The 11366-nt window shown below is 32.4% G+C and overlaps 1 non-coding gene and 1 pseudogene across 1 annotated transcript; one reads left to right on the forward strand and one right to left on the reverse strand.

Annotated features, from left to right (window-relative positions):
- Positions 1-3015: 3015 nt before the first annotated feature.
- On the reverse strand, positions 3016-3122 carry LOC113856696. The gene has a single exon (XR_003502926.1). It is a non-coding gene; the product is annotated as a small nucleolar RNA R71 (small nucleolar RNA).
- A 5692-nt stretch (positions 3123-8814) lies between these two features.
- On the forward strand, positions 8815-11091 carry LOC113855585 (annotated as a pseudogene).
- Positions 11092-11366: the final 275 nt, after the last annotated feature.

Here is an 11366-nt window from a genome sequence, read left to right on the forward strand (position 1 = left end):
ATATGAACTTCTACTTTTTTTAATATATATATATATATATAACTCTTTAAAAAATTATAAAATTTTATTCTTTAATTATCAATATATATAATTTTAAAATAAAATATTTTTACATTTTACAACCTACCAATTAGTTATATATACATATTTTAATAAATTATCAAAATATATATATATATATATATATATATATATTATACATTTTAATAAGATTATTACTAAAATGCTATACTTATTGTAATAGTTAGGTAATAAGAACTATTCTTAAAATAATATTAAAAATATTTTAATGAGTAGTTGGTATCAACTACTTATAATAAATAAGGGTTGATAGTAAATGATATTTTTTATATTTTAAAATAATAAATAATTTGAGACAAATAAAATTGTTCAAGTGATATTTAATATGAGATAGATAATCACTACGCCAAAATGGAGATTTGAGAGTGGTTCCATTTTAAATTAAAGAGTGTTTAAAACTGCTCTAAAATCTTGCACTATCTGATATATTATATTTAAGAGAGCAGTTAAAGAACTGCTATCAAATGTTAAGATTAGAGAGCGGTTTCGCGTGAAACTGCTCTTCAAAGTACGCTCTCTAAAGTATAAATTTAGACCGCGAAATTTGAAATTGATTTCTTTGTGAGTTTTCTATTGCAAAATAAAAATTTATTATTACATTTAAATCAAAATTTGGAATTACTTTCTTTGTGAGTTTTCTTCATTTTTATCACAAATCAAAATTGAATCTTGAGTTTATGTATTTGGTGTTAACTAAACAGTCCACATTTGCATAAACGAAACACAAGTAAGTAGAGAAAAAAGAGAAAAAATTAATAAGATAATTTTTAATATTAATAGAGAGAAAAAGAAAGAAAGAGAGAATGGATGATTCATCATTAACAAAGAGAAGAAGAAAGAAAGAGAGAATAAAGAAATACCTACATATGTGAAAAAAAAACTAATTTGTTAGCGTAAAGAATATGAAGAAAGCAGACTAATACAGAATGAAGAGATACCTACAGATGGAAAAAAATTAACTTGTTAGCGAGAGAAGACGAAGAGAGCAGGCTAACAGAGAAGATGAAGAAACATAAGAGAGTAGAGAAGAAACTTACAGTAAAAGAGACCAACTTTGTTTGCTATGAAGAAGAAATGCGTTGAGCATGTTCATTTATAAATGACTTCAATAACATTAGAGAGTGGTTCTTTATTAACCGCTCTCCAAGAATGAGATTAGAGAGCGGTTCTTCATCAACCGCTTTCTAATGTGTGACTTTAGAGAGTAGTTAATAGAGAACCGCTCTTAGAAGTATAGTTCTGAGAGCGGTTAACAAAGAACCACTCTCAGAAGTATAGAACAGTTCTCAGAAGTATAGATCTGAGAGCTGTTAATAGAGAACTGCCATCTAAATATATAATTATAAAGCAGTTTTTATTAAACGCTATCTAAGTTAGTGCTCCAAAAGCTCATTTTTGGCGTAGTTAATATAATATATAAATTTTTAATATAATTATTTAACATTTTAAATGATTTTAAAATATAATATAAATTAATGATATATAATTATTTTTTTATTAATTTTATGAACTATTTTTTTTATATTGTAAATTGGATAAAAATAATTTAAGATAAGATATAATTATGTTCAGTATGGTAGAAATGGTAATTATATACAAAATAAAGAATGACTGTAAGTTGAATAGGAAGTGCAATCAAAATATAAAATTGGAATTACAAAACTAGACTAAATTAAAAGAGAAAAATAATGAAAATATTTTTGTATTTTTATTTATTACTATGCAGAAAAATTAGACTAAAAACATATGAAACAGAGGCAAAGAGATCACTCTCCTTTCATGGATGAAGACTCACAATTCAGGGTCAAATTTATGCTTCTCTTGATGATACTGAGAGCATTTTTTGCACAAAGATGCAAAGTGGATTCATAGGCTCCTTAAGCTTTCTTAAATTGATGTCTTGCATGATCATTGAGGATGTTAATTTAGAGAAAATAATAGTGCATAACTATTGGGTATTAATAGTATTGTATGACTGATGGGTAATCACAAGGAAATCGGATTTAGAGTTAAACAGAAAAACAACACAAAGGATTGAATGAGAAAATTCATACGCCCTAGGTTCCTCTCTGATAAGTTTAACTAAGATGTGTATTGTATTCCTTAGTTTTATAATTGATTTTATAAATTCTTGTTTTGATTAATGTCGTATATTTAAAGCTTAAACAATTAAATTAGGAAAATCTTAGTAATAGGAAAACAATCATTCTAGGACGATATTTCAGAAATTTAATTTAAAAACCTTTTATTCCTTCTCGATCGGTACATTTGCCCCTCAAACAAGTTTTTAGCCCTGTTACCCGGATTGTTTTTTCAATATTAAGAAAATCTCAAATTTAATTGATTTGATCAATTTGTGTTTTACTTTATTTTAATTATGTTTTGCTTATTGTTAAATTCTTTTTTTATAGTTTATAACTTTTATTTTTATTTTATTTCATAATTCTTTCTAGTGTATGCTCACTCATTCTAAGTGTTCTACAACTTGTTTATTTGATCCAGGAAATGAGAGAACAACGTGTAGACAAAGAAAAGAAGTGAGAGAGCAAAGAATGACAGAAGGAAGAAGATCAATTCAAGATTACATGACACCCACTGCTAGAGGCACTCCTAAAAGCATCGCGACCCCCTAATGTAGAGACAAACAATTTTGAATTGAAACCATCATTCATAACCATAGTCCAGAACTCGATACAGTTTAGAGGCATGCCTAACGAAGACCCCAATCTCTATATGACAAAGTTCTTATGATTAACTGATACCATCAAATACAATGGAGTCTCCAATGATGCTATTCGACTCCGCCTTTTCCCCTTCTCAGTATTTGAAAAGGTGAATGCATGGTTTTCCTCACTCTTAGCCAATTCCATCACAACTTGGGAGGATCTCACTCAACAATTCTTGAAAAAATATTTTCCCTTATCAAGGTCCTCTAAGCTTATGACAGAGATATGTTGCTTCCAACAATATGAAGCAAAATCCTTATTCGAGTCATGGGAGTGGTTTGGAGAGCTTTTGAGAAGATGTCCTTATCATGATTTTCTAACATGGAGACAAGTATAGATCTTTTATAGTAGCCTATCAATTACTACCAGGGTTACAATCGATGATGCAGCAGGAGGGTCCCTCATAAGAAAAGATCCAGATGATGCATACAAGCTAATAGATGAGATGACATCTTCTAGCTTCCAAATGGCAGCCCTTACAAAGCAACTAGAATATTTAATGAAGGCTCAAGACCAACCTTTAAGAACTATTGCAAGCCCAAAATTTAAGCAATAGGAGGCAAATTTCATGGGTAATCATAACTCGAGGTGGTGGAGTAATCCTCCTAACTCTTGAGGGAATGGTTTTGGAAGTCAAAATTCAAGTGTTTATCACTCTCTCCATATACAAAATCAAAGAGTAAGACCAAAATGGAAAGAAGCTGCTAGATCTCAGTCTAACTTTCAAGAACAGATGATGCAATATGTGCATTACACTGATAAGAGGATGACAAAGCTTGAATCCAAATTGGACCAACATGTTAAGAGAATTGATAAGAAGTTTGCAAAGGTTAAATCTAAAATACAAGCCAACTCTTCTAAGATGAGTGCACAATTGGAGCAAATTACGAACATTCTGAGTCAAAGAGTGATAGAAACACTGACATCTCAGCCTGAACCTAATCCAAGAGAGCAATGCAATGCCATCACTCTTAGAAGTGGAAAGAAATTACAAAAATCGTAGAACAGAAGTACATGTACGCCCATGCTGATTCTACAGGCACACCCGTCCTAACTGATGAGCACGCCCCTGCTACAATAGAAGCATGAACGTGCTTATACAAGCATGCCCATGGCAATGATCACAACACGATCATGCATCACTATGAGTAAGACCGTACTTCAAGCAAAAAGCCTGAAGAAGAAAAGAAGGAAGAGACCCTTGTTCAACCAAGGCCCTATGAGCCTAAGATACCTTTCTCACAGCGGCTACAAGGTTACCCTCTTATGATGAAGAGTTCCATAAGTTCTTGGACTTATTGGGCAAAGTGCACATCGATATGCCTTTCATTGATGCTATCTCCAAAATGTCAAAATATGTTAAATTTTTAAAGGAGATTTTGACCAATAAGAGAAAGTTGAGAGCACATGAGACTGTGAAGTTCACCCAAGAGTGCTCAGCTATAGTCCTTAAAAAGCTTCCACCTAAGCTTAAGGGCCCAAGGAGTTTTACTATTCCTTGCATAATTGGAAAAAACTCATATTGATAAGGCTTTATGTGATTTAGGAGTAAGCATTAATCTTATGCCTAATTATATTTTCAGGAAGCTTGGAATGCATAAACCTAAGCTGACTTTCATGTCACTTCAGCTGGCAATAGGTTGATCACATACCCCAAAGGTATAATGGAGAATATATTTGTAAAAGTTAGGAAATTTATATTTCCTGCTAACTTTGTGGTACTTAACAAGGAGGAAGATGATGATGTCCCTATCTTACTAGGAAAACTGTTCTTGGCCACTGCAAGGGCCATCATATGTACAAGAAAGGAAGCTCACATTGAGGCTAGATGATAAGGAAGTTGTATTTCAAGTTTTCAATTCTTTCAAGTACCCTTCTAGCCAATAATTCTATCACTTTGTGAGCACTGTGGATGTTGCTTTTCCTCCTTTAATTTATGTGAAGCATGGAACCACAAGAAGAAAGAAGAAGCCAAGGAGGAAGTAATATAAGAAGAAGAAAAGACAAAAACTTAAACCATCCATTAATGAGTCTCCTAATTTAGAGCTTAAAATTTCTTCTCTTTATTCTAATCTCTATCTTATGCATAAATTTTTTGATGTAATAGGTGTTGGGGAGGAAAAGCTGTTAGGAGAGACAATTACATATCAAGGGAGTCACCTCTAAGACTCATGCCTTCTTCCCACCATGATTTAACAAGAACGTCAGGCTTGTGACATTAAACAAGCGCTCCCAGGAGGCAACCTGTATCTTTTATTTTATTTCTTTTTGTTTATTTTAATTTAATTTTCTATTGTTATTTTATTTTTAGAATAAAAAATAAGCATATTAAACGATTGTAAGAACTGGATTGATTGTTCCCGCACACACTTTTAAGCTCTGATCTGAAAGCACGCCCGTGCTCAGCCCATACACGGCCATGCATTTAATCGCAGTTGTGAGAGAAAACTTTACATCATAAGCATAAGCGTGCTTAAGATTTCAGCATGGTCGTGCTCCTTCACCCAAAGCCGTTGTACCAAGAATTATCAGGAAACATTTTTCTTTTTATTCAATTGCCCTCTTTGCATGCTTTTAATTTGATTGCTTTCAAACATTGAGGACAATGTTTTACTTTAAGTATGGGGGAGTAGTTCCTAATTATATGATTGTTATTGCATGTTCTTGGGTAAAATGTCTATGTTATTTTTTATGATAATTTAAAACTTTTTCCCTTATGAAACCCAATTTCTCCAGATAGAAGAGCATGTTGAGTGATTATTATTGGCATTATACTTTCATTTGGAAACTAATAATTAACTAACTTCTTTACTTTTATGCTATACATTAAACTTTAACCCACATATATGAGTTCTGAGCCGTAAAAGGGATTTCTATCTTAATTTAATTAATTATATCCTTTTCCTCATTGTTTTGTATGATTATCTCTTAGGATTTATGCTTTAGAACTTGACTTGGAACCGACTTAATACTTTTTTTTTAATTGCATATTTTAATGTGAGTGAGACATAATACGATTTTTATTCTTGGCTTTCTGCATGTTTGAGATACAACTAGTTATCCACTTTGAACTTTATTGATTTTCTTGGTTCCTATAAAATGTTTTAATGACTTTGAGTTTACGAATGGAGTAATTAAATTGTTGAATTGTTTGATAAATTCTCTTCTATATCTCTCATGTGTAAAAAGAAAAAAAAAGTATGAAAAAGATAAAAAAATATAGCAAAAAGAAAAGACAAAGGGTTATATATGAATGAAAAGAGAGAGGAGTAAAAATATTGATTATATGTAAAATATAAAAATTACTCCAAGAACTTTATTTATAAACTTATGGGCTATTTATAATTTTTATAATTTATTACCCCTTTATATATCCCCTTCCTTTCATTTATCTCACCTCAATTATTATAACCCCTTGGCCACATTATAACCTGAAAAAGACCTCATGATTTTTACTTGAATTTTATTTATTTAGTGGAGAGTCGGTTTATAGTCAAGCCTTTGGTAGTACACTTCTCTTTAGGAGAACTGAGTGATATCTCATTTTGTCCCTTAATGAAAGAGGAAAGTAGAGTACCTTAGTTTGATGTTTGAGTGAAAAATATGGAAATATAAGATTCTAATTGGAAATCCTTTTGATTGCTTATGATCAATGATATTACTCTTGTTGCTCTCTTTATCTCCTTTATGTCGGGTTCCTTGTATAGTATTATGTTATTATCTTAATCAGCACTTTGTTTCAGGAAAAGCAAATAGATAAGTATAGGGCTTGAGGACAAGCAAATAGATAAGTATAGGGGAGTTGATAAATCTGTAATTAGGTCATATTTTATAGCTCGTATATTCATATTTGACCTTTATTTTATTTGGAGTTTAGATTAATTTATATATTAATTATGCAGTTTGGTATAAAGATGCTGTAAGTAGACTTTGGGTGCGTTGTGGGCCCAAATTGATGGAAGATTAGAGTTCCACAACAGTCAGCACGCCCAAACCCTTTCAACAAGCACGGGGGTACTTCAAGCCCATGCACGATCGTGCTTAAGGCCTTACACAGCCGTGCTCATCTGCGAGAAGCCCAATTATGAAGAGTCTGTAGGGTTTTCAAACCCTATTAAAAGGAAGACCTCAAGCATCATAGGGGACACCGTTTTACACCTTGGCTTTTGCTTTTTCACCTTATCTCCCTTCTAGTGGGATCTTTGGCATATTCTTGGCAAGACTTAGAGCTTCAAGCGACCATACTTGAAGACAAGGAACTCATCTCATTCTAGTTTGCTTTTCTTTTATGACTTTATTTATGATTGTTTTAGTTCTTTTCTTTAACATGAGTAACTAAGTCCATAACTCAGGTTATGGGAACTATCATTCATGAATTTATGGGATTTTGATGTTTGAATCTAAATTTGATTTCCGTTTTTGTGATTAGATTTTATCCTATTGTACTTCTTTCTTAATCCTAAATTAATTATATTGTCAGGCAATCGTACCTTGGTTAATTAATAGATATATAGGGTAAAACAAGACAAAGGATTAGGTAGACTAAATCAATCTTTCTCTTCTAATTGTTATTAAATTAACAAGTTCATAAGCTCCTTATGCTTTCTTAAATTCATGTCTTGCATGACCATTAGGGATGTTAATTTAGAGAAAAGAATATTAATATTGCATGACCATTGAGTATTAATAATATTCGTATGAATGATTGGTAATCACAAAGAAATCGAATTTAAAGTTAAATTGAAAAATAACATAAAAGATTGAATGTGAAAACCTATACGCCCTAGCTTTCTCTTCGATAAGTTTAACCAAGACGTGCATTGTATTCCTTGCTCTTGGTTTTATAATTGATTTTATAAATTCTTGTTTTGATTAATGTCGTATATTTGAAGTTTAAACAATTGAATTAAGAAATTCTTAGTAATTGAAAATAATCCTTGTGGGACGATATTTTAGGAACTTAATTTAATAATCCTTTATTACTTCTCGATGGATACACTTGCCCTCCGAACAGACTTCAAAATATCAAATGATTTTGTCAACATAACATGGATAAATACTTAAGTCCATTTTATTGACAAAAGGATAGCAGTTCAAAGCGAAAATATACAAAAAAATGAAATCCATGACAAAATATGAAATATTTCAAAATAAATACATCTATAAATGATTTTATAATTGTGGATTGATCATGTCTGCCACGTAGTCGTGCTCATTAAAGTCTTCATTATGGTGTTCATCATTATTTGCAGCGTTATCCTCATCCTCTCCCATTTGTTCTTGTGTTTGGTCCTCAACCACTTGTTCATTTCCCTGAATATCTTCCTCAGCTCCCTCCTCTGGTTGGGCCATATCATCCTCTGCAAATTAGAGGTTAGTTGAAAAAATTGGATTGTCTCCAGGCCAAGATACAATAGTTGCAAAAGCTTTAGGTGTAGGCCAAGGGAAATCAAAAGTCTCTCCATAATGTTAGTGTAGTGTAAACCTGGGAATATGTTAAACAAATTAAACATTTTCAATTAGTATGTAAAAGAAATGATTTAAATAAAGTTAACCTATAGAATGCCTCATTCAATTGCGTGTAAGCTCGGTTGTTTGCTACAATTTGTTACTCTATGTGAGTCAAATGGCGTATGATAGCAGAATTTGTATGTGGCATTTAAGGCATGAATGGTACAATTGGTGGTGTTGTTGTTGTAGATGCTATAGATAAGCTCGGCTAAGATGATGGTGGAATAAGATGCTCTAATGGATTAGTGCAATAATTTCTGATGAAGTAAGAATTTATAGGTTTCTTCAATTTAACTGTTTGGTTGGAGCAGTTAGGAATGCTAACACCTTGTGAAGCACATAGAGCAGTGATCAGAGCAGAGAATCCCAAAGGCTTCGTTGCTGCTGTAGTAGTATAGGTGTTAGACATGACAAACTGGTGTATTTCATCTGAAATGCTTGCTACTATGTCCACAGTTAACTTCTCCATGAAGCTATAAAAAGATATGTTCGAGGCATGCGAACATTTGAGGTGTGTGTGTAGGGCTATATTGGCAAAGAGAAACGATGTCCAGATTTGTGGCAAAGTGTTTAAACTTTGCCTCTTAAACCTCATTGGCTTTCCAACAACATTTGTTTCATAGGATTTTCCAAGGATGTATAAGATCTTAGCTACTTCTTGGTCTACAAAACCTAAAATTCTCTTTCTACGTTATTGGTATTGGCACACCTCTCCGTCGGGTAAGGTCATAGGGTTACCTAAAGATGCAGAACTACCTCCTTATTATAAGCAATTGTTTACCTTTGAACCCAAGACTTTCTCTCTGGCTTGTATGGTATCAACGGCCATGCATTTATGTAAAATTCTTTTTCAATGACTTCATGTATTTAGTTGGAGAAATTTGCTAAGTATTGCCATTTCCTTCTAAAAATTTCTTGCATAAATTCGTCATACTCTCCTTCGTCTAATACTACTTTCCTCTTAGGTAGTAATTCCCTTTGCTTCAATTGAATAAATCTTTCAGCCTTTGCCCTACTTCTGAACCTAAATTTATCCCATGATAGGACTGGTGTATGCATTTGTAGTTGTTCTTGGTCATCCATAGCTTGTTCATATTGTTATGAACCTTGTCAAATTGATTTGGCCGAGTCCTTAGGATTGCAACAAAAATCATTTCAGCTAATGAGCACACTTACAGGACATCGAGCTAATGTTGGCTATACTCTTCTAGATGCAAAAAATTATTTGAAGGCTAAGAGACAAAGGGGAATGTCATACGGAGAAGTCAGTTGCTTAATGGAATACTTTCAGCGGCAGTTAATCGAGAACCTATCATTTTTTCATACATACTAAATGGATGCTGAGGAACAAATCACAAATATTTTTTGGGTAGATGCAAAGATGATAATTGATTACAGGTATTTTGGTGAAGTCATATCACTAAATACTACATATTGCACCAATTATGCTAATAGGCATCTAGCCTTGTTTTCAAGTTTTAATCATTATCAAAGTGTTGTTATTTTCGGGGCTGCCTTGTTATATGATGAAACAATAGAATCATTTAAGTGGTTGTTTGAGACCTTCTTGGAAGTACATAATAAAAAACAACCTCAAATAATTTTTACTGACCAAGATCAAGTAATGGCCAAGGCAATTGTTCAAGTAATGCCTCACACACATCATGCTTTATGCACATGGCATTTAATGCAAAATGTCATAAAACACCTTGGCAATTTGATGAAAGGAGAAAGTCATTTTTTAAGAGATTTGAAAAAATGCATGTATGAATTTGATTCTTCAATTCAGTTTGAGGAGGCTTGGAGAAGGTTTATAACATAATACAATGTTGAAGAAAATTCTTGGATTACTTCACTTTATTCCATAAAGGAGAAATGGGCATCATGTTATCTTAAGGATGTGTTCATCCTTAGAATGCGAAATACTCAATTAGGTGAAAGTTTAAACTCTGATTTCAAGGCATGTATGAAACCTAGTGTTGACATAAAACAATTCTTTGCTCACTTTGAACGAGTTACAATGAGTTGAAGCATGAGTACGAGTCCCGCCATAAGCAAGCTATATTGTAGTATGAGGTGTCACCAATCTTAATACAAATGGCCAAGGTTTACACACATACAATATTTAACTTATTCTAACAACATTTTGCTCAATTCTTAGCTTGTAGCATATCCCAAAGGATTGAAACTCCTCCTTTAATTGAATATGTGATTACTAAAGTCCATCAACAAAGATCATGGACAATTACGTTTGAACCTTCCTCAAGCACTATATATTGCTCTTGTAAGAAGTTTGAAACATTTAGCATACTTTGCTGTCATGCATTGAAAGTGTTTGAAGCTGATGATGTGAAGGTTATCCCTGATAAATACATACTTTAAGAGATGGACAACAAAGGGTCGTAGTGAGATTATTCACAATATCAAAGGAATAGAGGTAAAAGGAGATTCTAAACTTAATACCACACGTCGATACCGTAACCTAGCATCTAAAATGATTAGGTTGGCCTCTGACGTTTCTAGTTCAGAAGAATATTGTCAGCTAGTTGATGATAGTATTATGGATAAAGATAAAGATGATGCAGAATTTATGGTCAAGAATAATAGTACACAACCTAAGGGATTCAAGCGACGACCAAGCACTAAGAGGAAAAGGAGTAAACGTTTCAAAAGCTGGATTGAGCTACAAGCAAAGAGAAAGAAGAGGAGAACTCCAATTTTAGATCAATTAGCATCTCAGTTTCTTTTATTTAATGATTTTGAATGCCAGTAAACACAATTCAGTTAACTTTCATATTATAATCCTATAATATAATAATATGGGTGTTAATATGTTATAAGAATATCAACCAGTGGTTTGTGATCTAGTTAAAGTACATTGTTTGACACATCCATGTTATGATCCCTCTCACATATTACTTAATCAATTAAGTTTCATAGATTTGTTGAGAGTAATAATTTTCATCTTAACTTTACATTGTCTAATCATTGATGGTGGTTCCTAATATCTCTTCTTATTTTGTAGGGACAACTTCATGATACCGATGA

Source organism: Abrus precatorius, unplaced genomic scaffold, assembly GCF_003935025.1.
Source record: "Abrus precatorius isolate BTA unplaced genomic scaffold, Abrus_2018 Scaffold11, whole genome shotgun sequence".
Classification (NCBI taxonomy): Eukaryota; Viridiplantae; Streptophyta; class Magnoliopsida; order Fabales; family Fabaceae; genus Abrus; species Abrus precatorius.